Genomic DNA, 22,748 nt, shown 5'->3' with positions numbered 1-22,748 from the left:
AGTATCTTAATGTCATATTCCCTCTAAGACTTTTACCTGGGAGAATTTACAGGATCATGGCATACAATCAAAATAAGTTAATACACATATTGGGGCACCTGGGTGGCTCAGTGAGTTAAAGCCTCTGCCTTCAGCTCAGGTCATGATCCCAGAGTCCTGGGATGGAACTCAGCAGGGAGCCTGCTTCCTCCTCTCTCTCTCCATCTGCCTGCCTCTCTGCCTAATTGTGATCTCTGTCAAATAAATAAATAAAATCTTTTAAAAAAATAAGTTAATACACATATTAACAAAGTTAAAATTCATAATTAAATAAAACAAAATTGCATTAAACAACACTTCAATAAAGTACGAGAAATACGACCAGATATTTAGGCATAACTGGGGCAAAAGTGGTGCTAACAGTAAATTTTACTTTCACCTTACTAATGGCTCAGTTATCCTAACCTTGCCCACATGTCACAGGATTTAACTCTGTGACTTAATAGATTCAATGAGAGGTGGCTGCCAATATAAGAGTTTTCTCAGCCAGGATTTTGCCTCAATTGAATATACATCCCAGGGAATCAGAAAGGCCAATGTTTACCTAGTTAGTCACAGGATGACTTGTGGGGGGTATTTATAAATGAAATAAATCATCTATGGCTCTCGCAGTAGAGCAGAGGAGATTCAAAAGTACGTCACAACTTACTCAGATCCATATACCAGGGAACACCTATGACTCAGTCCCCTGATTTGTCTAGAAAGGAGCACTAGGTATTCCTTAAGGTGACTAAACCCCTTGGATAATGTCTTAGCTTGGACTGCTATAAACAAAATGTCATAGAGTGGGTGGCTTTAACAACACATATTTATTTCTCACATTTCTGGAAGCTGGTAAGTCTAAGATCAAGGTATAAACAAATGCATTTTCTGCTGAGAGACTTCTTTTGCAAACTGGTGTCTCTTCACACGGCAGAGCTAGGACAAGAGCTCTTGTCTTCCTTCTCCTTAAAAGGACAATAATCCCATCATGACAGCCCAACACTCCTGACCTCATCAGTATCTAAAAACCTCCCAAAGGCACCACCTCTAAATATCATCACACTGGGGAATGGACTTCAACATATACATTTGGGAGCCGAGGGAAGGACATAAACATTTAGTCTGTAATAGATTACAAGTGCATTCCCAATTGGTTATTGCATACCAATCAGAATGGTTTGTTTCCTGGGACACAAAACAATTTTGGCTGAGGGAGAGACTGGAAAGGAAAGCAGAGGTGCTTACTTCCTCAGACCTGGAAGAAATTACAAGGCTATAAGTGCTTACTTCCAACACAAATGTTACTTAGGGATGACATAATCACAGTATAATTCAAGGGACAACAAGAAAGCTTCCCAACTACACTGTTTTCCCCACACAAATTCAAATAATCATTAGGTAGAAAGTAAACATTCCAGGAAAGGATGGCGGGGGGGGGGGGGGGGGGGGGGGGATGATTACCAAACATTTCAACTTAGGTTAACTGTGTTTACTCAGATTTTTCCCAAAGTTAAAATTCATGGGAAAGATTTTTGATGAAAGGAACTGAAGAAAGAAAAGGTAGTTTTGGATTGGGAATACTACAGAGAAAAGAGAGCATATGTACTGGGAGGGCACTGGGCAGCCAATGACAGACAATAGGAAAGCATGTATGTGAGGAATCATGGATGGCCAGAAGGAAAAAGAAAAGGAAGACAGGAATGTGTGAGGGAAAATGTGAACTTTTAGATTCTACTGATTAGCCCGGCTCTCTCCCTGCATGAACTAAAGTGCAGCACTCACTGAATACTTGCAAAGAACCCAGCACCCAGAAACCTTGATGCACCATGGTGCAACATAGCCAAGAACAGAAAAAAAAGGGGGGGGGTGCTTGGTTAGGACTCAGAAGACTGTAAATTAATCTGATGATTCTGGGATGTCACATTCCTTCTCTGGGGCCTTGTTTACAAATTGCACTCTCTCAGGAAGGGTTTTTCAATCTTAGAACTATTTATATTTTTAATCAGATAATTGTTAGCTAGGGGAGGTTATCCTGTGCATTGTGGGATATGCAGAAGCATCCCTGGCCTTCATTCACTAGATACATTAGCATTCCTCCAGTTATAACAACCAAAAATGTCTCCAAATGCTGCCAAATGTCCTATAAAAAACAGCCTCTCTCAGTTGAGAACCACTGCCCTGCTACTTGTAATTTTTTCATTCTTTAATTATATGTGTTTAATATGCCAAAGTAATATACAGTAAAGCAGTAAAGAGCATAATATCTATAGTCAGAGTACCTGTGGTAAAATCTCTCTTTACCACTTGGAAATTACTTTTGGCAACTTATTTAATTCGTTTGTAAAATGAGAACTGTAATACTACCTCAAAGTGTTCATTAGGGGATCAATGTATATAAAGTACCAAGAACAGCAAGTTCCTCTTTGCACACAATTTTATAAGTGTAGCTATTTTAATTATTATAGTCCCAATCTTTCACCTACAACCTACAACATTTCACCTGGTACTCTGATGACACATAGAGGATTCTTTTGACTTGCTTCCCCAGATTAACTCCCCATATCAAACATGTAATATGCAAAGCTATCCTTTGGAGGAAATGTCGGCTAGACTGAAAGCACCATAGGAAGAAGAACAGATTTATGAATTCAGTTCTTTGTGTTCAAGCCCCCAGCATAAGACCTGGTATATAAGACATATTCAAGAAATAGGTGCTAATGCATACACCAACTGATACAAGAATGATGTAGAATACAGATAATTTCAAATGTATTGCTTGAGATTCCAAAAAGCCTAAAAGTGAGTAAAGTCTTATTTATATCTGATAGTACCCTTTATGCCAAAAGATAAAATCATATCCCAAAAAAATCATAACCATGTACTTGAACTTTACAGAATAGCATTACTCTGATATCAGTAGTAGCTATGAGAACAAACTACTCTTTAACCATATTTCTTGCAACACTGAGGAACCAATAAAGAGAATAAAAAATTAATTTGACTGCATCTGCAGCTCGTGCCCCACTCTCCATTAAGGACACTGGATTCCTGGGAACCTGAGTGCCTTGGTTGAGCAACTGCTTTCGGCTCAGGATATGATCCTGGATCATGGGATCCGGAATCAGGTCCCACATCGGGTTCCCTTCTTGGTGGGGAGTCTGCTTCTTCCTCTGACCCTCTCCCTTCTCATGCTCTCTCTCTCTCTCTCTCAGATAAATAAATAAATTCTTTTAAAAAATAAAGACACTGGATGCTTAAATTCTACTATAGCTATTCAAATCCCTCTGCCCTCTTCTCTCATGTTCTCTTGCTTTCACTCTCTCTCACTCTCTCTCTCTCCTTGCCAAACAGCTCTACAAAGGAAATGGAAAAACTGAGAGTAGAAACTTGTGAAATATAATTCTCCCAGCAATAAGGATTTTTATTGTCAATCTAAAAACAGCTGACACTGCCTGAAAGTAGGACCATAAAAATAAAATACAGCACACATCCCATTTGCCTACACTTGAAGGAAATGAGACATTCTCACAACTGTTATGGCAGTGAATGTTAGCACGTTTGGTAGTTTGCAACAATGGAAAAAGGGGGGCCGAGGGGGAGATCTCCTGAGCCTTAGGATACCTCCTTGGCTTTCAAACTGAAACAGCTTAATTTAAGAAGCTATACATTGAAAATATATCTTCATGATGAAAATGTAGTTCAGCTTCTTTATAGTTCTTACTCAAAAATCATTATCTGCTAGTTATAGAAACAGAAAAGTAACTCTTGCACTAAGATTATTGAAGTCACTTCCTTTTCTACTTTCAAAATTAAAATTCTTCAGAATCAAAATTTTTTACTCCCTCTCTTATTGGTCTCCCCAAATATTCTAAACCTTCACAACTCTTACCTCTACGGAAACCTTTCTTTTTCCCTGAAAAATATAGTCAACTATGCATTAAGTGCATCAATGTCCTGATTAGAAATGTATCTGTAATTCAGATCTTCTCAGATTAGCTATTTCTTATCTCCTAAGGGACTGTGATCTATCAAATATTCTGTTTCTACCCAAACCTATATCCTCCTCTCCTTCTCACTGTACTCTTTTCTTCAGAATCCAAATCTGCATAAATTTTTCTAATCATAAACTTTTCCTCTGAATGTCCCTCTAGATTCTCTCTATTGCTCTATTTATGCATTCCTTCAGAGTTAACATCTTAAAGGAGTAATCTGTGCTCTTTTCACAGCCTCATTACCAACATGAATCTATCCATTCTAACGTAGCCTCTGATCCCATTCACTAAAGTCATTGTTGGGGAGGCCAGTAACAAATCCTACATTTTCAAAATCTATATTCTTCATGTGACAAATACAAAACAATTACCTGATGAGAATTATTAGGCTTTTCCTTCTCCAACCAAAGATGTATAGTTTTGCCCTGTTTCTCTTACCTTCCCTCTAAAGAAGATTCTTTCTTGCCAGATGAGTTTCTTTGGGATTTTATGATGGAGAATCAGGAAGGAAGAGGTAGGAATACAGGCCGAAAGGTAAAGAGCTAAAGATGGTGGAGGAAATTTGGGAGAACATTTTTTGAAAAGGTGCTATAAGAGCAGTAATACTGAGAGAAATAGATGAAACAGAATAAAGAATGTGATTATAAATTTACTCTACAATATTAGGCAAATAAATGGAAAACCAAGTTGTTTTGAAATTATTTTCCATAATGCTCATGTTTTTTTTTATTATGACATTTCTCAGAGAGTGGACAATTGTTACATTTATCATATCTGATTTTTCGTCATTTGACATGACCAATTAAACCTCCATGAAGGTCTTGATTTTTTTCACTCCTATCATTTTTCTTCGATTTTTCTTTGACCGAGTTTTGTATCTCTAGCATCCTGATTAATACCATAAATGAACTTCTCTTCTCTCCTATCCAAAGAAGTCCATGATTGGAGACTGACCTAAATTCTCTCCCCTCTTCATTAAGCCACCCCCCCTTGCAATGAGAATATACTTGTTATGAGCTGAACTGAATCCTCACAAAAGTCATATGTTTAAATACTAACCTCCAGTACCTGGGAATGTGAATGTATTTGGAGACAAGGTCTTAAAAAAAAAATGGTGAAGTCAAAATGAGGTCCTCAGGGTGGGCCTTAATCCAAACTTACTGCTGTCATAAGAAGAAATTTAGACACACAGAAAGACACCAGGGAAGGATCATGTTAGGGCACATCAAGAAGCAAACACAGAAAAAAGACCATGTTAAGACACAAGAAAGCAGCTATCTGCAAGCCAGAGAGAGACATCTTAGAATGAAAACAACCCTTGAACTTAAGGCTTTAGACTCCAAACTGTGAGAATATATATTTGTTATTTAAGCCACCTAGTGTATGGCATTTTGTTACAGCAATCCTAATGATATAATACTTAAATATTTGTTTTGGTATTAGACCAAATAAAGATTAAGTTACTACTAAAGTCTGATTCTAATTCTGTATTCTGAAACAAACTTACACAATACTAAAGCTGAAACTTCTTAGAGAGAATTTAGTTGTTTTTTTCATTTTGGGGGTATAGTAGCTTTTCATCTTCTGAGGGTGACTAGATTCCTTTTTAACACTTATGCAAGCCAGAATCCCTTCCTCAGCATAGTGAACATTAGAACATATACATAACTTTGTGTAAATTTTATCTTATTTGGAATTGATTTTATTCTCATATGAATAAAATTTTTAATAAATTTTTTATATGAATAAAATTTTTTGAAATTTATGAATAAATAATTCCCTAATTTTTTCATGAAAAAATTAAAAGTCACTTTCTGAAATAAAAGACAATGACTTGCATTGGTTAAATAAAAAGAACACTAATCTGGGTCTACAGCAAATTTCAGTAAGAAACCTGATTTAAAAGTTTTAGTTTACTTTAATACATCAATATCTTGGATATTCAACAGATTTATGACTTTGTTGTAGTTTGAAAGCAGGAGGAAGTGAAAAAACCTAGCTTACTATATAAGACAGCACTGCCATATTACCAGAATTAGAATTAGAATAACTATTACTCTCTTTGCCAGTCAAGGATAGGATTGTGTGAAGAAACAAAACACTTTCCAAGTCCTTTTGAAGAAATTCTAGTCACATCATTTCCACCAGTCAATAAGGTCACCTTTGGCAAGCACTGCATCACTGATCCTGTCTATTTCAATGAGAAAATAAAATAAATCCATATTTTGATGTTAAGGTCATTGAAGCAGGGGTAACTTTCAAAGAAGTTTTTCAGTACTTGGATATATTCAAAGATTTCTGCCAATGTATAAAATGACAGGACTGTCAGTCTCACCTCCAGGCTCTAGAAGCACTAGGCCTGGAATTAGAAAGTTTGTATATTTGTCAACTCTGTCTACCTCTCATGATATGAAAACATGGCCAAAAGAGCTCCTTCTTTTCAATATCATTGACAGGCAATGTAAGTATCTTAAATCAGAAGATCTTCCCTCCTTTCTTGATCCAAATCATCTGACAGTGAGCCAATCTACAAATACATTTTTCCCTGTCAACTTTTTTTGTCACTTGGGCTTTTTTGTTCTCTCAAAACAAATAAACCTTCTGTTTAAAGTTTAGTGAAACACTTAAAAATGCAGCAAACTTTTTGGTATTCAAAAACTTTATATTATGCTTGAATTTGTGACAATTTCTTGAAAAGACAATGACTGAAAAACCTGGCTTTGAAAAAAAATAAATAATCTGACTTTGAAGAAACTGGCATCATTCATAATAAACAGAATTCTTTTTAAGATTGTTGACAGGGTCTTTGATACCAGTACATCCTAATGTCAAAAGCAATGAAAAGTCAAAATGATGTGGCTTCTTAAGTAGGAAATCCAGATGGTAGCCAAGCCTGTTGATGTTTCATTGGGGTACAAAAAGCTAAGATGTTTTTTGCCCCTAGTCGAAGGCTTTCTCATTGAAGAAATTCTCACCATTTTGAAAGTGTCTATGGTCACTGACATTTTTATTTTTATTTTTTTTTTTTAAAGTAACTCAAAAATTAGAACATTCTTTTTGATAGTTTTAGTTTGTACATAAATTAGAAAACCAGTGTTTGGTAGCACAGAAAAATAAAAGCAGTGTCATCTGATTTTATACTGAAAGAAAAATGACACAGTTGTAAATTCCTCCTACTTCAGGGTATCAGAAAAAATGTCAGCAAATCTGATGTGTATGATGTCATTTGTTGAAGATCCTGTTTCCATTTTCTTTTGTGCTTCAATCACAAACGAACTCAAAAATTTCAGAAGACCATGCCAAGTGTCTCCAGTTTTATTTGGCTTCTCGTTCTTAGCAATGTCCTAAGTGAAATCTGACCTAGAGAAAACTATGTAAAGCCAAACACCTCCTCCCAGTGTCAAAGAATCTTGAGAAAAAAATCATCAGTAAAGAGACAGCATTGTGCTCATGGACAAGCTCTTCTCAACCACCAGGTAGTACTGGCCATTTTTCTCCCTCTGGCTCAGACTCCTGAAGCAACCAGTGGTAATGGTGTGACAGTGCTGCTTAAGCCTATCCCGGCCATTTTGCAATTGTCCACATTATATATGATGTCCACCATTATGTGTCAAGGTATCTCCTTCTAATCTCAAGAAAATGATACCTGCACCAATTGGATTCTTCTCATTGCAGAAGCTATTCGCATGGCCAGTGAGCCCCAAAAGCAATCCAAGGCAGGCCCATGTTCTCAGCTGAGGGAAATAAATCCTTACAGCCTTGCTCTAAGTTATACATATGTTCTCAATACTGGCCAGAAACCTACTGTATTCATTATTTACTTTCTCTCATAACTCCTATTGAAGTATAATCCTGCACAGAGATACAGGAACCCTATGTTCTTCTGGATGTATTGTCAGGGCATTACATTTTCCCTAAAAATGACAAATTAGAGTTTGTTTCTCTTGCTCTATAAATTAAACTTTGCTTTAGGTTGTGAACTGCTAAATGAGACTTTGAAAAAATTTGTAACAGCATTTTTTTAGCTAGTTGACATGAAACTGAGTAGCTAGTCGAATAGCTAGAAGGTAGAAGCTACACTAATAGCTAGAAGCCACTAGTATTAAAGTCTCCCTATGCTCTAGGTACTGGTACCCATTTACATGCATTAACAAGCATACAATATTTTTTTATTTTGTAACTGTACAAGGATGCAAAAACTTTGACTGGAGTCAGGGCATTAGAACAGAGGAGGACAGAGAGGGGATGACATGGCATTTACCCCTGATCTACTTTCTGTGATTACCTTGGAACTTCTATGGACAGAGAGAATGAGGCAGAATCTGACAATATATTTAGGTGTTGGACACAAGTAAAACTGCTTTGGATCCAGGTATCAGGATGGAGTACAGAGTAGGGAAAGAAACCAGTTCCCTTATGTATTAGTCAAGGTTCTCCAGAAAAACAGAAATAGCAGGGAATATTAAAAATACATATATATATGGGGGCCTGGGTGGCTCAGTTGGTTAAACCTTCTGCCTTTGGCTCAGGTCATGATCCCAGGGTCCTGGGATTGAGCCCTGCACCAGGCTCTCCACTCCGCAGGGAGCCTGCTTCCTCCTCTCTCTCTTCCTGCCTCTCTGCCTCTCTGCCTACTCTATCTCTATCTCTGTCGGTCAAATAAAAAAATAAAATCTTTCTTAAAAAAATATATATATATATTTAAATATATTCATATCATTAAAAATATGTATATATTTAATTATATATATAATACTATTTTACATATATATGTATCTATATATATACATATACTATATATATATGTATGTGTGTGTGTATATATATATGATGAAATATAAGGTACTGATTCACAGGGTTACAAATGCAGAGAAGTTCCATTCTGCCATCTGACTGGAAAGGATGCTGGTGGTATAATTAAAAGGCCTGAGAGCCAGAGAGCCAGCCTGAGTCTGAAGGCCTGAGAATCAGAAGCACCAAGCACAGGAGAAGAGCAATGTCCTGGTTCAAGTAATCAGGTACTCAAGTAGTAAATTCAACCTTCCTCTGTCATTTTTTTCTATCTAGACCTTCAGTGAATTTGATGATGTCCACCCACATTAGGGAAGGCAATCTGCTTTTCTCTAAGTCCATCAGTTCAATTGCTAATATCTTCTAGAAACACCCTCAGACATATACACAGAAATAATGTTTGGGCTTTTGAGCATCTAACGGCCCAGTCAAGTAAACACATAAAATTAACCATCACACCATACTTCACGTGGAACTATGAACTGCTCAGGTGTCTTGAAGATTAGAAGTTTGGGATCAACTGAAACAGTAACTTTGGCTTTAGACCTGTGCCCTGGTGCTCTTATTCTGGGTATCGATAGCAGTGAAGTCTCTATAAGTAGCTCTGTAGGAAATAGAAAGTGAGAAACGAAGTAGAAGGAGCAGAGAACGAGGACACTGTGTCATGATAAATTCTTCTGATAGCTAACTTAGGGCCCATGAGATGTTGCTTCCAAAGGAAACTCAGAAATAAATGGGAGACATTTTGAGGATGCTATTAGCAAGCACTCAATACAATGGGAATGCATCCCATTACACTTTTAAAAAAAAGTGCTGTCTTTCCTTATAGTCACATGCTGTTTGGTCTAGAACATTAGGATTATGTATACAGTACCATATAAGGTCTTGATTTAGCATACAGATAGACAGGAATCAAAGAACCCTGAGCATAAACATAACTGAGGTGATTAAGAAAACAAGCAGGATAGTGTAGCCATACTGTTTATTCAAAAACAACTTCTTTTTTAGATTAAGGCAAAATGATAATGCAAACAAATCATGAGCCAGTGATAATGAATAACACAATTTATTGCCCCTGAAGTTGAAATAAAGAAAAATAATCAAAAGATGACTTGAAGCCCACTAGGGTAACTAGGGTGTCATTGTTTACTTACATATTATAGAGTTAACTTTTCATAAACATAAAGCATTACCTTCATGATAGGTATGAATCACATACTGTATACCAAGTAAAATTTATAATTATTTTAAGAATTCATGATATAAATATTGGACTTAAAATGAAAATAATATACATGTTCTGAAATATTGAAACAAAATGTTAGTACCATTTATTGTTTGATCCTATTTTCTTCTTTTCCTTATCTTCTGTCTTCTATCTTTCCTTCTATCTTCTGTTTTCCACATATTATCATCAAAATGTGTTTTGTTTCCCCAGCAATTTTTCAGCTACTTTGCCCCTAAACAGTACTAGTGGCAGTCTTCATATGAGTTTTTGAACAGTGCACTAGAGTTTCAGCACATAAAGAGATGAGGAAGTCAACAAGGAGAACTTGATACCTCATTTCTATCTGCTGGGTTCCAGTAAAGGCAAATCATTCCGCAATGATTCTAATAAAATTACACTGTTCTCAACATCCTACAAAGTCCCTGCCCATACACACCACCACAGGCATCATCATTGCCTCCACATTGTCAAGTGGCATAAGATTTTTTGTATGGGAGAAAGCTGTTCAAATGCTCAGAAAAGGCACTACAGGGCACCACATATCTCACAGGTCACTTCAGGAGATTATTCTGGATAAGCCCCAATAACCTAAAATGGCCCTTGGAGCAGCATCAAGTAGTTTTTCAAGAGCTTATACTTCCTGCCAGTGACTTCAGTCAAGTTTTGGAATACCTCCCAAGGGCTTAGAAACCTCTAAGAAAAACCTCCTTTGTATTTCCCAGCTTTGTTTACAAGCATTGATAAGCACTTGGGTATCAGTCTGTTATGAATTTGAATACATGTGCATTTCCCAATTGTTGGTCATTAAATGTGCCTTAATTTTGATTGCAAGTTTACTGGCTTCCAAGTTCTAGGCCTGAATAAATTATTGGATTTAGTGACCCATTATTTAGAACAAATAGTAATATATGTATGTATCTGCCAGGTTCTCACACCTATACAACACTGATGTATTTCTAAGATCTAAATATTAAAATTCATGCTCATCCAGAACAAAGGCACACAGCTATTTCATAACATGATGGCATGGGGGGGAGGGAAGAAGACTTGAGAGAATTTATACCACTGTGTTGCATCAGATCTAATATTATCAAAAAAGTTGTGGTTTCATGTTGTTTTAATATTAGGGGTTTTTTTTATTTGAAAAAAATTAAATGTATGAAAAGCTGCAAGAACTGCCACATGTCTTTCACCTAGAAGCCCCATTCAAGAGTCATCAACTATGTGACAGGATTCTTAAATCTCCATCAGTCCAGAATGGCTGATGTGGGCCACTTCCAAATCAGTCACTTCCTCAAGAAGGTGCCAACCCCTGTTGTGTCACGCCTTTCAATCACCTTCTTCCTCTGGACCAACATCTCACACAAGGCCACTTCTGTGTTCAAGCCTTGACTCCTCCTCCCACAGCTACTTTCCTCACTCATTAGTTTAGACTGAATCATTTGCATGATACTATCTTCCTTTAAAGGGTGTCCAGTCCTGATCTGACTGGCAGTTAAACTACTGGCAGGTCTTCTTGATCATAAAGAGTTTGTTTTAGTTTGTTTTAAAGAGGGCCTGTTTTGGCTTTATCCTTAGTCCTGGAATGTGTTCTTTATTTCTAGCAGTTATTCCTAAAACAGGGCCTCTCTGCAGTACCGGCTAAATGGATAAGGTGTTTCCCAAGGTCCCTCTCACTCTAGCTAGTCATGAACACATGCCACTGCGTAACCTTTGGTACCTCCCTTCAGCTATCAGCCCTGCAGCAGAGGTTCTCAGCTAGCCACAGTCTTGCCCTGCACAGAGGCAGCAATATCCTCATAGAGGACTAGGTCCTCTATGTCCCACTGCTGACTTCTGGAGCTCTACTCCATAAAGCTCTTCCTCTAACAAATTCTAGCTACTTGAGCAGTCTCACCTCTCTACCTATTCAGCTCAGTGACACTGGCTCTGCTCAGGATCCATCTCTGCTCTTTAATAGTGAAAGTGTTCAGGCAGAAAGACACAGTGAACCTAGAGTACCCTTTGTAGGTTTCCCTTTTTCCAAAGATTGGTACTGCCTGTAGTACCATCCCCAAAAATGGTGCATCATGGACTTCATCCAGTGTTATAGCTGTTTATAGCAGGAGAGTAATCTTGCCACTAGCTCTTCTGCTAGAAGAGGATCAAGTCTGTCGTTAAAGGCAAAATTAATTACTGAGTAAAAATATAGTCAGATATACTAATCATAAATTAAATTGAAGGGTACGATTTTAGAATTTTTTAAAGGGTCTTAGCAAAAGGGATGAGAAAATTCTTTTTTAAAATAGTAAGTGAATTTGGGCACCTGGATGGCTCAGTGGGTTAAGCCGCTGCCTTCGGCTCAGATCATGATCTCAGGGTCCTGGGATCGAGTCCCGCATCGGGCTCTCTGCTCAGCAGGGGACCTGCTTCCCTTCCTCTCTCTCTGCCCGCCTCTCTGCCTGCTTGTGATCTCTGTCAAATAAATAAATAAAATCTTTAAAAAAATAAAATATTAAGTGAATTTGAATGACTACAGCAGTACTTTATTTAGTACAGTTATGTAGTTATGATTCTTCATAGTACTAATCAGCCAATATGGCAGAATTTACTCTCATGCAAATAAATGCTTAGCCCCTTTGCTGTAATTTCTAATCTCTTTCCTTTACTCCACAAAGGTCTCTTTTAGTGCTAATACATTCTATTACCTGAAGATACATTGATTATTTGGCAAAGAATAAGCAATCAGTTATAGCATGGATTGCATTAACATGTCACTTGGAGCACCTGGGTGGCTCAGTCAGTTAAGCATCCAATTCTTTTTTTTTTTTTTTTTTTTTTTAAATACAGAGAGGGCAAGTGGAGTTGGTGGGTGGCACAAAGGGAAAGGGATAGAGAGAATCTCAAGCAGACTTCTCCACGCTCAGTGCACAGCCTGATGTTGGGCTTGATCTCACGACTCTGTGATCATGACCTGAGCTGAAATCAAGAGTCAGACACTTAACCAACTGAACTACCCAGGTGCCCCAAGTGCCTGACTCTTCATTTTGGCTCAGATCATGATCTCAGGGTTGTGAGATTGATCCCAGCGTCCAGATCCACACTGAGCAAGAAGCCTGCCTTGAGATTCTCTCCAGCCCTCTCCCTCTGCCCCTCCCTGCCATACACAATCACTCTCTCTTTATAAATAAAGAAAAATAAAATAGAATAAAATAAAATAAAATAAATAAAATGCCAGTTTGGCTATGAATCTATCAAGTGTGTTCTCCCATTGAAGTACATAATACATTAGTGCTAACAAAATCCACCAATAGAACAATTCTAAATAGTAATGGCAAAATCCACAAATAGAATAATTCTAAAAAATATAGAAACACAAAGTCATCAACCAATACACCCATAAGAGCATCCTGATTGATTTGAATAAATGATGGTGTGGACACAATTCCATACAGACCATGCCAAGTTAACTGTAACAGCATGGATTTATTTAGTGCTGCCATTTCCTGAAATGCATTCACACTTCTAAGTATGGTATAACTGGCTTATTATCAATGTATATCTTACTCTGAAATATCATCACTGAAGTCTGTCAGACTTTTCAAGAGTACTTAAAAAAGGTAGTACAACTCCTAGAAACTGATCACAATATTAAATTGTCATATACTTTATATTCATGCATAATTAGCTGGTTTTTAAACATCAACTTAATCATATGCTATGGTTGAAATGGATGTACTTGAGGCTTACCACTGGAAGAGAATGCCAAGGACTGGAAGAGTGATTACTGGGCAACTGCCCTAGTTTGGCAAGTGCTGAGACATGTACGTCCTCTTACATACATAACCCCTGTGATTTTCCTCAATGCAAGAAGCACTCTACGTCTATAGCTCTGATTTTCCACACACTACAGAGAACAGAATGCATTATGGCAGGGAGCTGACTTTTCTCTTATAGCCACATAAGATTCTCAACTAATTTCAAGTCTGGTAAAATAAAAGGGATCAAAACCACTTTTTTTTCCAAGAGAGACAGATATTACTAAACAGTTTTCACTGAGACCTAGTTTGGCAGAGAAGTTATTGTCACTGAACAGTACAGAATGTAAGCAACATGCAAAGCAGTCTCCTCAAAGACTATGGATGATATCTCAGGAATTACAGTCAGCAGGATTCAATGAAAATCTGACTACGGCGACTTACCAAAATATGGAATGATTTAATCCATAATTGATTTAGCTGCTCAAGAAAGTGTTCATGATCTATAATAATGATGTTTATAAAAGAATTCCCACCTTCTACCAAAAGAAAAGTGTTTTTTAAGTTAAGAGATGTGTTTGCCATTCTGTAATGAATTTAGAGTAGTATTTAAAAACACATGGAATAAAGCTGTTTATAAAAGTTGTACATGAAGAATACTTTGAGAACTATGTTATTTCAGGGAATGGATATGATAGTTCTTCTGTAATGCAGTTAGAGAAGTGTTTAAAAACACACATAATAAAAATGTTCTAAGAAGCGATAACTGCTTACTATAAAGAAAAAAGTGCTTTTTAAAGTTAAGGGGTGTGTCTGGCACTCTGTAATGCATTCTGAGAAGTGTTTAAAAACACACTGCAGATATTTTTTAACTTCTCATGGTTCTAAGTCTTTTCTCAATCAAAGGTGGCTATTCTACCACCAAGTGTATGTGTATTCTAGGCAGAAAGAAAGAGGAAGAATAAAGGGCAAAAGACAAAAAAAGTCAAAGAAACAAGGCGTCCTTTCCTTTTTAAAGTAAAGCCTTTCTTCAGAAACCTCTTCTCCCGTACATAGCAACTTCTGAATGTATCTCTTTAGTCAAAATTATCAAAATTATTACAACTTTAAGATAAGTATTTAATTATATTAGTCAAAATTATCAAAATTATTACAACTTTAAGATAAGTATTTAATTATATCAATATATTAATTATATTAGATTCTGTCATTAAACAATGGAAAAATAGCTATTGAATAGGCAGCTAGTAATGTCCATCCTAGGGTCTTTTAAACATCACTTGTGTTAGATTGGCTGTGTCTGATTTAACCTTATTTATCCCTGCAATATCAGTTGAAGTCTTGAATTTTATTAACTCCCTAACTATTCCAAGATCCAAACTGGTTATTCTGTGTCTTTACTTGGAAATTAGAAAATAAAGGTAAATTAAAAGCTATATATGAGGGGCGCCTGGGTGGCTCAGTGGGTTAAAGCCTCTGCCTTCGGCCCAGGTCATGATCTCAGGGTCCTGGGATCGAGCCCCACATCGGGCTCTCTGCTCAGCAGGGAGCCTGCTTCCTCCTCTCTCTCTGCCTGCCTCTCCACCTACTTGTGATCTCTGTCTGCCAAATAAATAAATAAAATATTTTTTTTAAAAAAGCTATATATGATTCGAAACTTTAAATAGGTCTGGCAATTTTTTTTTAAAGATTTTATTTATTTATTTGTCAGAGAGAGAGATGGCACAAGCAAGGGGAGTGGCAGGCAGAGGGAGAAGCAGGCTCCCTGCTGAGCAAGAAGCCCAATTCAGGACTCAATCCCAGGACCCCAGGATCATAACCTGAGCCAAAGGCTGATGCTTAACAAACTGAGCCAACCAGGGATCCCTGGCAATTATTAATAATAGTAAAAACAGTAGAGTACTGATTATTGACTTAATGATTATTAAAAGAATATTATAAGTTTTTAAAATTACAGATTTTGTATATTAGCTATAAAATCATCTAAGCAAGATAAGCCTTAATAGAGTGGTTTAAAATTTATATATACCCATATTGAACAAAGTAAAACCTTAGACATGTGAGCTAAAGTAACAATGGAATAAATACTGTGTCTTCAAAGCTCAATGTCACTGTTACAGGAATTAAAGTTAATGAGATTGCCCTAAAGAGAGCATGCCCAAGACTTCAACTAGACACAAAGCAACCAACCTAGGCTAAATCTTCTGAGGAAGCTGCTCTGTGCTGCAAAAAATTATTTTGGAAAGAATTACTGCAGGTGAAATAGATGAGAAATGCTGTTTCCTGAGTTTATGGAAGCCTATAACTATCAATTCAAGTTGATAGTTGAATATATTGTAGACCCTACACTGTATGTCACAGATACTGGATTATTTGGATAATCCTTTCTCTTACTCTATTGAGTGAAAAGCAACTAATTCTCTAAAGTCTTTTTCTGGGGAAACTTAAATATCAAGTAACCACGCAGTTCACTTTAAACAATTAAAATTAAAAATAAAATGACAGTTTGCAACATGATGGTACATTATAATAAGTCTATTCTCAAAGAGAATCTAGCACCATAAATCTAGAATTGTTTAAGAATTCTTAAGAAAAACATCTAATATTACATAAGAAATTATTTTTGGTCAATAAATACAATGTTAAATCTGGACAGTCAGCAGTACTCGCTTATCTAAACCCTAAAATGAATCCAAGTATATCCTGAGGAATTCAGATAGGACAGGTGGATAAAATATAATATAATCTACTCTGCCTTATTTTTTTAATTCTCAAGGGAGGTGGTGAAGAGTAGGGACGCTTGATTTACTAACTAATAATAAAACCCAGGACACTTTTACAGATGGAAAAAAAGGTGAAAACTGTCTACAGAAGGATGATTCCAGGGAGAATCAACTTGATTCTCATCTTGACAGAAAATCTTATTTTGGTAGTACAATCCTGGTGCTGAATATAAAGCACCAGATTATCTCTGAAAGCCAGAATGAAAGATGAGGCTGAAAGCACAAGGTCTGGTAGATAATCTGCTTCAAAAGTTCAAAACTTACTCCCCTAGTTCTTTCTGAAGTTGTTTCTCCCTTACCTACGAGGAATATAGATCAAGTTAACTTATAGAGAGTTTGAACAACAGATCTATAGACCTAGGAACATCAGGCAAAATTATCGGGTAACATATGGTCATACTCAAAGCAAGGAATTATGACATCCTCAACTCTGAACAAAGAGACCTTTGTGGTCCTAATCTGCTGACAGCCAGATAAACCACCAGAAAGGAAAAGGGAGGCTTCAGCTTTAAAAAAGAAGCAACCTAAGAGAAAAGACATATAGATACTAACATTTAGATTCCCAATGACAGAGTCTAGTTCTCACCCAATAACCATATACTGCAGCTACCTTATAACAAGTCTTAGTCACACACAAAATTTTCAAACAGCTATTTGGTGCCTTACTCCTAAAACTATCAGTTTAGTATCATCAGATATTCAAAGAAAGGTTAAAACATTAAAAACAAACTAAAGCAAACAAAAAACAAAAGGAAGTTTAAGAAGAAATAAACTTAAAAAGTATAAGCAATTAATGACATCAGAGAGATCATAAAAACACTAAATCAAGAAAATAATATTAGTAAAATATGAGAAAAAACAGGAGGAATCTTACTTTATAAGACTGTGTTGCTAGCAGACTGGCTCTGCCTCTTGCTGGCCTTGAAGAAGCAACAGAAAACACAGAAGAAAAAAGAATAGAAAACATTAACCCTAGGGAACAAAAAGTCATCTAAGAAATAAACATATAAAACACAGTATGGCATAGCCATGATAATATTTATGGACATAATGATGTAAATTCTGAATGCTGACTCTATAAAACTTCCAAATTGAGAATGAGGGGATAAGTATATATTTGGTATAAGAAAAATTTATAAGAAAACTAATTCATCATCTTCACAGTAGTAATAACAAAATCCGGTTTTGGATTTCTATACTCGGTGCAATCTCTAAGCACCAAGATAGATTATTTCATACATTGATCAGTAGCTTTATTCATGCTTCTCAGCTTTCTGAGCAGTACTCTTGTTATTCCTCTTGCCCTCTTCCTTGACTTTCCATATCTACCAAACCTAACACTGTCTTAGCCATGCCAGTCCTTTTTGACTACTCAGCTCCTGCAACTCCCCTGACTCCTTCCTTTACTAAAAAGGCCATGCATTAAATGCTGGGTGAAGCCCTATGAAGAGAACTAATCTAATCTCCCCAGTGAGAATGAAAGTATTTAGACCAAGAACACCAACTTCCTGGGCTATTTGAAATAAAAATCAAAACTGCTACTAGTTACAGCTACTGAATAAAACAGTGGGTTTTCCTGGAGGTGGAGACCTGCAGAGCTCCACTCAGGACAATGCAACTTTGCTGAAGCTTCTGAGATTCTCCCCCAAATCCTAGCCACATCCCAACTAAATCTAGGACATCACTAGAGGGGGAGGAGAAGACAGAGCTAAAATCAAAGTCATAGAAAAATAGTGAACAGAGATGTATTTTATAATAAAGTGTTTAATTTTCACTAAAAATTTTATTTTATAAAATCTGAACACTTTTACCTGTTTTATTTTTTAAACTATGTTCAAAATTCATGGAATTATATATAAAGCAAAATAAATATTGAAATGCCAAGATTATTGTTTTGCTTAAGTAGCACAATCAATTCATAACAGGAAGCCAACAGATATTACCTAAAATTTTGTAAAAACATTAATAGCCACAGAAACACACTATTTGCTAGAGTTCAGCAAGATGGCAGAGGAGTAAGAGACTTAAATTTCATGCGGTCCCAAGAACTGAGTTAGATAGTTATCAAACCATTCTGAACATCTACAAACTCAAAAAGAGACCAAAGAAAAGAATAGCAGCAACTCTGTGAAGAGAAAAGTGACCACTTTCTGGAAGGTGGGATGTCCAGAGAAGTAAATCCAAGGCGGTATTTAGGTAGATAGACCAAGGTGGAGGGGGGAGCCTCCGTCAGCTGGCTATCAGCTGGCTATAGAGCAGGGGAGTACAAAATCAGAACTTTTAGAAGTCAGCTCCACTGAGGGTCATTGTTCCAGTGGCTAAGTGGGGGGGGTGGAACACTCGCTGGGACAGTGTGATCTCAGGACCCTCCAGGTCACAGAAAGACAAGGGGTGCCTGAGTGTGGCAGAGCTCCCAAATATCAGAGCAGGGAAGCCAACTGCAAAGACGGAGCCAAGGAGTGGGCTCTCAGCTAAGGATTGCCATAAAACATGATCCTCAGCACAGTCGGGCCACTACTTTTCAAGCAGGGACCCATGAAGTGGCTGATCCAGGGAAACTCCTCTTCCTCCCCTGGGAGGAACAGTACAGGAGCGCACCTCCAGAATCACCTGAGTTTGGAAACTTTAAACAGGGTCATATGCCAGAGAGAGAAATGCTCAGTCACATGTCAGGTGAGCATGAAATGTGGCCAGAGAGCAGTGAGACAGGGGTTATTGACTGCTTTTCTCTGAGACCACACTGAGGAGTGGGGACCTGAGTTCTCGGCTCCTCTGGAGCCAGAGATTGGGAGGTCGCCATTTTCATTCTCATCCTCTAAAGCTGTACAACGAGCTTTCAGGGAACAAAAGATACCAAGAGCAAACCAGAGCAGATTACTTAGCCTGGCCCCTGGAAAGCACAGTGAAATTCCATCTCGGGCAAAGACATTTGAGAATCACTGCAACAGGCCCCTCCCCCAGAAGATCAGAAAGAACATTTAGCCAAGGCTAAGTTTACTGGTCAATTGAGAACTGCAAAAGTCCAGCACTAGGGAAATACAGCAAACAGAATTCATGGCTTTTTCCCCATGATTCTTTAGTCCTAAGTTCATTTTTTCCATGTTTTTCTTTTTTTTTTTTTAATTTTTCTTTTCTTTTTCAATCAATATCTTACCAATTACTTTTTAAAAAATCTTTCTTAATTTTCATCTTTACAATTATACTCTATCCCTTGATTGTATTCAACCTTATTTTTATATATATATGATTTTTTCTTTAAAATGAGATGTAGTTTCTTCTAACAGACTAAAATATATCCTAAATCTACTGTAATGCTTTGTTCTATTCATCTGCCTGATCACATTCTCTCCTTTTGTTTTTTCTTAATTTTTCTTCTTTCTTTTTCAATCAACTTATCAACTCCTTTTTTAAAATCTTTTTGAATTTTTATTTTTAGTCATATTCCATTCTTTCATTGCATTTACCTTTATTTTTGTATTAAAAAAGTTTTTCTTTCTTTAAAATTTTGGAAGGCTGTTTCTCCTAACAAACCAAAACTCAACCAAAATCTTGTGTGTGGCTCTGTTCTATTCATCAACCTGATTATATTCTATTTTTTTTTTTCTCTTTTCCCCCAGGTTTCAGGCCTCTCCTGATTTGTTTAGTATATATTTTTCTGGGGGATTGTTGCCCTTTTAGCATTTTGTACTCTCATTCATCTATTCTTCTCTGGACAAAATGACAAAACGGAAAAACTCACCTCAAAAAAAAGAAGAAGAGGCAGTACCAACTGCCAGGAATCTAATCAACATGGATACCTAGTAAGATGTCAGTATTAGAGGTCAGAATGATGATTATAAAGATACTAGCTGGGCTTGAAAAAAATCACAGAAAATGCAAGAGAATCCCTTTCTGAAGAAATAAAATCTAACCAAGTTGAAATCAAAAAGGCTATTAATGAGGTGCAATAAAAAAATGAAGGCTCTAATTGCTAGGATATAGGAGGCAGAAGAGGGAATTAGTGATAAGAGAAGACCAAATGATGGAGAATAAATAAGCTGAGAAAGAGAGAGACAGACAACTACCAGATCATAAGAGGTGAATTTCAGAGATAAGTGATACCATAAGATGAAACAATATTAGAATAATTGGGATATCAGAAGAAGAAGGAGAGAGAGGGGCAGACGGTATATTGGAGCAAATTATAGTACAGAATTTCCCTAATTTGGGGACAGAAAGAGGCATCCAAATCCGGAATGTGCAGAGAATCCCCCTCAAAATCAATAAAAATAGGCAACACCATGACATCTAATAGTAAAACTTACAAATCTCAAAGTCAAAGAGAAAAACCTGAAAGCAGCTGGGAACAAGAGGTCTGTAACCTACAATGGTAGAAACATTATATTGACGGCAGACCTAGCCACAGATACCTGACAGGCCAGAAAGGACTGGCATGATAGATCCAGAGCACTAAATGAGAAAAATATGCAGCCAAGAATACTATATCCAGCTAGGCTGTCATTGAAAATAGGAGAGAGAAAACAAAACCTAAAAGAATTTGCAAACACTAAACAAGCCATATAGGACATACTGAAAAGTTTCCTCTAAACAAAAAGAGAGCGAAAAAGAAACATAGACCAGAAAGACAGACAGACAATATATAGTAAGTCACTTATACACAATACAATGGCACTAAATTCATATATTTCAATAGTTACCCTGAATGTAAATGGACCAAATGCCCAGTCAAAAGACACGGGGTATGAGATTGGATTAAAAAAACAAGATCCATCAATATGATGTCTTTAAGAGACTCATTTGAGACTGAAAGACATCTCTAGACTTGAAGTGAAGGGGTGGAAAACCATTTACCATGCTAATGGACATCAAAAGAAAACTGTGGTAGCAATCCTTATATCTGATAAATTAGATTTTAAGCCAAAGACCATAATAAGAGATGAAGAAGGACATTATATCATACTTAAAGGGTCTGCCCAACAAGAAGATATAACAATTTTAAATATCTATGCCCTTATCATGGGAGCAGTCAATTATGTAAACTAATTAATAACAAAATCAAAGAAACACATCAAAAATAATACAATAATAGTAGGGGACATTAACACCCCCTCACTGAAATGGACAGATCTAAGCAAAAGATCAATAAGGAAATAAAGGCTTTAAATGACACACTGGACCAGATGGACATCACAGATATAGTCACAATATTCCATCCTGAAGCAAAAGAATACACATTCTTCTCTAGTGCACATGGAACATTCTCCAGAATAGATCACTTACTGGGTCACAAGTGAGGTCTCAACTGGTACCAAAAGTTTGCGATCATTCCCTGCATATTTTCGGACCACAATGCTTTGAAACTATAACCCAACCACAAGAGGAAAGTTGGAAAGAATTCAAATACATGGAGGCTAAAGAGCATCCTCCTAAAGAATGAATGGGTCAACCATTCATTCATTTAAATTCATCTTTAGATAAATTTTAAAAATTCATGGAAATAAAAGAAAATGAAAACACAACTGTTCAAAATCTTTGGGACACAGCAAAGCAGTCCTAAGAGGAAAGTATTTAGCAATACAAGCCTTTCTCAAGAAACCAGAAAGATCTCAAGTACACAACCTAACCCTACACCTAAAGGAGCTGGAGAAAGAACAGCAAAGAAAGCCTACACCCAGCAGGAGAAGAGAAATCATAAAGAGCAGAGCAGAAGTCAATGAAATAGTAACCAAAAGAACAGTAGAACAAATCAGCAAAACTAGGAGCTGGGTCTTTGAAAGAATTAATAAGATTGATTTTGAAAGATTAATAAGATTGATAAACCCCTGGCCAGACTTGTCAAAAAGAAAAGAGAAAGGACCCAAATAAATAAAATCATGAATGAAAGACCAACACCAGTGAAATATAAACAATTATAAGAACATATTAAGAACAACTATAAAAGAGCAAATTTGACAATCTGGAAGAATTGGATGCATTTCTAGAGACATATAAACTACCAAAACTGAACCAGGAAGAAATAGAACACTTGAACAGACCCATAACCAGGAAGGAAAATGAAGCAGTAATCAAAAATCTCCCAACAAACAAGAGCCCAGGGCCAGAGGACTTCCCACGGGAATTCTGCCAAATATTTAAAGAGGAATTAATACCTATTCTCCTGAAATGGTTCCAGAAAATAGAAATGGAAGGAAAACTT

At 36.7% G+C, this 22,748-nt stretch overlaps 1 long non-coding RNA gene across 1 annotated transcript in view; it reads right to left on the bottom strand.

The window, feature by feature from the left end:
* LOC116591221 overlaps positions 1-22,748 on the bottom strand; it is a 198,026-nt gene that overhangs the window by 109,975 nt on the left and 65,303 nt on the right. Inside the window, exon 4 of the long non-coding RNA XR_004285882.1 lies at positions 17,427-17,472. This is a non-coding gene — a long non-coding RNA (uncharacterized LOC116591221). The remainder of the gene's footprint in view (positions 1-17,426; positions 17,473-22,748) is intronic.

This window comes from Mustela erminea, chromosome 5 (assembly GCF_009829155.1).
Source record: "Mustela erminea isolate mMusErm1 chromosome 5, mMusErm1.Pri, whole genome shotgun sequence".
In the NCBI taxonomy this organism is placed as follows: domain Eukaryota; kingdom Metazoa; phylum Chordata; class Mammalia; order Carnivora; family Mustelidae; genus Mustela; species Mustela erminea.
Note: the sequence above shows the minus strand (reverse complement) of the source record. Positions and strands in the feature narration are given on the sequence as shown.